This window comes from Littorina saxatilis, linkage group LG5, assembly GCF_037325665.1.
Source record: "Littorina saxatilis isolate snail1 linkage group LG5, US_GU_Lsax_2.0, whole genome shotgun sequence".
Taxonomy (NCBI): Eukaryota; Metazoa; Mollusca; class Gastropoda; order Littorinimorpha; family Littorinidae; genus Littorina; species Littorina saxatilis.
In genome coordinates this window covers 11192013-11197012 of record NC_090249.1, presented here as the reverse complement: position 1 = coordinate 11197012, position 5000 = coordinate 11192013, and the positions used below count along the sequence as shown (strand labels likewise).

The 5000-nt window shown below is 42.9% G+C and overlaps 1 long non-coding RNA gene across 1 annotated transcript; it reads right to left on the bottom strand.

Moving 5' to 3' along the window:
- Nucleotides 1-2466: 2466 nt before the first annotated feature.
- Nucleotides 2467-4254, bottom strand: LOC138966281 (uncharacterized). The gene is made up of 2 exons (XR_011455658.1): nucleotides 4120-4254; nucleotides 2467-3443 (listed from the first exon to the last, which is right to left on the bottom strand). It is a non-coding gene; the product is annotated as an uncharacterized lncRNA (long non-coding RNA).
- Between the last annotated feature and the right edge of the window lie 746 nt (nucleotides 4255-5000).

The following is a 5000-nucleotide window of genomic DNA, read 5'->3' as shown; positions in this document are numbered from 1 at the left end:
AGGAGGGATGATAGTTGCACGAGCACTGACTCAAAGCAACCCACACGCACTGTCAACTGAAGTGCACGCACACTCCAAGCGCATGGACGTTATTTGTCATGACACACACATGACATTGCAACCACTTCGAATGACCACACGCGATGCATCTCTCGCGCTGTCACAGATACAAAGTCACAAAGGCTCACGGACGCACACACAGACGCAGACACTGACAATGAAACACGACACAGAATCACACGGACACACACAGACAGACAGACACACACGCACGTACCACACACACACACGCGAGCACGAATGTACACACACACACACTTTCACACTTAGACGCACACACTCGCACACACACACAAACACACACACACATACACGCACGCACGCACACACACACCGTTGCACCCACACAAACACACACACACACATACACACACACAAACACACAGTCATCCTCTCCAACACAATCCCTCTACACCCTATCCAACCATTACTCCCCCCACCACCACCCCCTCCAAACACACCCACCCACACACCCACACACACCACCCCCTTTCACCAACCCCTCCAAACCCAAACCTGAATTCAAACTCCCAACCCACACACCACTTCACTCTATGCGGTGAGCCCACGGACTTGTTTAAACGTGCACAAACAAATTAAAACCCGTTGATTTTATTTTCCCTTTCTTCTCTCTGCAAGCGATAGCATGACTCACTCTTCTCCGGATTGCTGTCGCTTCCAGCAGGGATGCTTGGGGTCTGTGGGCATTTCTCGCGGGCACTGAGATTCTTTCATTCTCTTTCATTCCGTATCGATGTTCCGAGGTTTCATTGCACGGGGGAAAATACACACTAGGGGGACAGCCTCGGTGCCGGATGTGCGTCGCAGCGGAACACAGGCACTGCGCATGTTCTGCAGGCGATGCATTTCGGGAATTCATGCAGATTTTTTTCTCTCGTCTTTTATCACGTTTCTTTCTGTTTGGAGTATTCATACAAAACAAAAAGAGTTTATTTCTGGTTTAAAAAAACTAAATATTTTATAATTGGATGCCTTTTACATTTTGCAACAAAAGGACGAGCGGACATGATATTTTCACCCAAGGGAGTGTGTGGGTGTGTGTTTGTGTGTGTGTGCGTGTGTGTGTGTGTGTGTGTGTACGTGCGTGCGTGCGTGCGTGCGTGCGTGCATGTGTGTGTGTGTGTGTGCGCGCGTGCTTGCGTGCGCGTGCATGTGTGTGTGTGTGTGTGTGTGTGTGTGTGCGTATATGTGCATGTGTGCGTATGTGTGCATGTGTGCTTACGTGCGAGCGTACATGCGTGCGTGTCTACATGCATGCATGCATTAAATACACCAAGGCCTACGAATGTGATGAACAGAAATCAAACCTGTTTTGCCATAGATATATATATAGTGATATTTTGCGCTTGGAGTGTAATGACAGATCCGTTATTCCTTGACATGATTCTCAAAACATACGCCTGCCTCCCTGCGGGAATACAGTGTCTAGACGGTATGACAATCAGTCTTCTGGTGATTGGGGGTTTAGCTGTGTGCGTCTTTTCAACTTTCCGCTTCCCTAAGTATAAAAATAGTTTTCCTCCGAAAGCGGCGTATGGCTGCCTAAATGGCGGGGTAAAAACGGTCATACACGTAAAATTCCACTAGTACAAAAACACGAGTGTACGTGGGAGTTTTAGCCCACGAACGCAGAAGCAGAAGAAGAAGAAGAAGAAGAAGATAGTTTTCTGTCTAACTGGGTTCCCCTTCAATCTCCTTCCCACCGCAATTTTTTCTTTTAAAACTGTAGAGGAGATTAAGAACAATGCGATGGGTTAAAACCAGAACCATCTAACTGGATTTCCACCATTTTGAGAAATGGCCACTTGAAGATTTCAACCCCTTATAAAAAATAGTAAACACAGGATTGTAGCCCTCATATTTTACACACTTGACTTAGAGGAAACACTGGTCATGCACACTAGTAATCAATTTAATTGAACAACTTTTTCATATGCAAAAAAGGTATAATTTGTTCTGCTTCCAGAATACACTCCTGCTCTTTTCTCAGTTCTGGAGCTAGAAAAGCCCAGTGCACCATAGCTGCTTCTGACTTCCACACAGACCCCACTGTGGCCTGTGCTACAGCAGTCAGAAGCAGCCTCCTCACACATAGCATGTTCTGCTTCCAAGCAAAGCTTATACTGTACATTAGTTCAAATCGTTTTTCAAAGTTTATTACCGTCATAAACAAACAAATGTCAAGTCACTTGCAAGCATATCATCAAGGACTCATGTATTCATTCATTGTGTGGCCTAATGAACGCAACACGCATAAATAAAAATTAAATTGCCGGTACTTTTCATAGCGAAAAAAAACACATAACAAAAACAACACACACACAAAACTCTCTCTGAAATCATTATACTTTTTTTTTTATTGTGTTTTTCAAGAAATCCCAACGGTAATCTTATGTTGTATCAGCTCATATCGTTTTGCGTTACGCACAAAACTACACACCCAATAACACTAACAACAAACCAAACGAACAAAGCAGCAAACAAGCAAACAAACAAACAAATAAACACAAGGCTGAAGGCGCATTTTAACCACACAATGCAAATGGTAACAAAATCACGAGCTTTAGATCCTGACTGCATGCTACTCTGTTCATTATCAAGAAAACAAATTGGCATTCTTACCTTTTGTTGTACTTTCCTCTTCACAAAAATGTTGTGCACAAAGGTCGAAATAAATAATACACATTTTGCACTTTTAACAGTCGACCTCCTGTACTGCTTTTGTCTTTGCCGTTTGACCAGTTATTCCTGTGTAAAATTCATCTCTGAGTGTCTTCGCTTTTCGAACACACCTTTTCTCGTAGTCCCGGGTTGCAGAGTCTTTAAGTTCGGCTGAACTTCTTCTCATGAGGTGTCACATAGGATGCTTCCTTCATCGATGACAGAATTTTCTTTGTTGGGGTTCCATAAACAGATGGAAGAGATGCTGTGGTAGTTTCACCTAAAGGAGCAGTGTCTGACATATATACTACAAGCTGATGTGAATACACCTACAGGGTAACAGAAACTGTGGAAGCACACACAGGAGAAAGATGTACAGGAGTTGGGTAGCTTGATTCATTTTTGAGGGGTGGAATCACAATCAGCAAGTATTGGAGTTGATGCATGACTCGAACAGGAGGATAACCCCCATTCACCATGTTCTCAAAAGGATCTTCGATTGAAGAAACAGCACAATCGTCATATTTTGGGGTAGATTTTGCCAATGGAGACGCATCAAAGTCATCAGGTTTCACTTTTAGCATTGGCAGAAAGGAGATTATGCAACCGTAATCCGTGAATCCGAAGGACAGTTTCCTGAAATGCATGGTGCTTCTTACTTGCCTGGACGGCCTGATGATTCATCTCCTTTCAAACAGCGTCTGCAAAAGACATGGATACTATGAATGTTATCTCCTTTGAACAGGCAATTACTACATGTACTTCTATTTTAAAATTATTAACCGATAATAAAAAAAAAAGGTAATTGCCTCCGTATTATCGCTTCTGCGTTAAAATTTGGATAGTTTTCGTGTTTCTATTCACACAAACAAATGAAACATTAGTACTTGATTACACTCTGACCACTCATGCTCATCAGTTTGACATTGTGATAACCTCTGAATAACAAAATATATTAGAGTCAATTAAACTGACAAAATCCATCAACCAAATCATTCATCTATCCATCTTTACAAGCATACACAAATACTGTAAACACTCACTTACATTTTTTTTATTTTTTAACAAACACTAAAGAGCTGCATGGATACACTACAACATTAAGGCATGAGCACATGCACACACCGTCACACACAAACACACACTGACACAAACAAACACACACGCGCGCAAGAACATTCACGCTGAAACAAACACATTTACCTGCCTGTGTTTTACAATTAGGAAAACAAAACACAAAAAGCTAGGAATCAGTTTGCAGATACAGGATTTAGACTGAATCAGAAGGTTAATCCCCTATATTTAAAAAAGGAATCTGAATTTCAGCTTTTATGGTCTATTCAAATGGGGAAAAACATAATACTTGAAGATACTCACTTGAATCTGTGTCCTGACTCGAGCAACAGCCAAATTGACTGTGCAGCAGATGTAAAAATGGCAGAGAGCTGTTCTCTGTTCCATTGTTTTCAGAAAGTGGACCATCCTTTTGTCAGTTTAGGACACCACCCCCCCCCCACCCCACCCCACCCCACCCCCTTGCACCCACTTTACCACCAACCCCCCTCCCGGGCCCCAACCCCCTTATTACCACCCTCCTCCCTCAATATCAAGGGACTGCATCTTTTCCAATTCATTCTTCATTCACTCTTTATCACAGGAAAGTTAATTGTGTTTCAACCCTGTACATCCGGAGTCAGGAATTCGGATACTGACACTTGACAGGTGTCACTGACCTGTTTTAGTTCCCACAGTCTATCAAATTCCTTTTTCTGTCAACAGCAGACTCTACTACTGCTAGTTACACTATTCTGTGTGCTGGAGGAAATCCTACACCACACAGAAAGGGTCAAGACCAGATACCACTATCGCTAATGTGCGCTTATCTGGCTGCGCTGTGAACAGGAAAAATGACTGTGACACAGCAAGCAGAAGAGGTCAGGTGACGATGGCTGCATCTGGCTCGCTGTGAAACACTCCCCTTTCCCCACAGGCCTCAGTAGCAGAACAGACTAAACTGAACTTAGCACGTTCTGCTTCCAACCTGGATGGAGTTAGAGGGTTCTGCTTCCAAGATGAGCAGGAGAAATGCTTGGAGCCAGAACAAATTATGACTTATAAATACGCAATTATGCAAGATTTTCAAGAATCCTTTACAGAAAGTGAGAATCATGTTACCATAAGTCAAATAACTATAAAGTTGCAAAACAGGTTATTTTGAGGTAATTGGTTCTGGTTTTAGCCCATCGAGTGGAAAGACG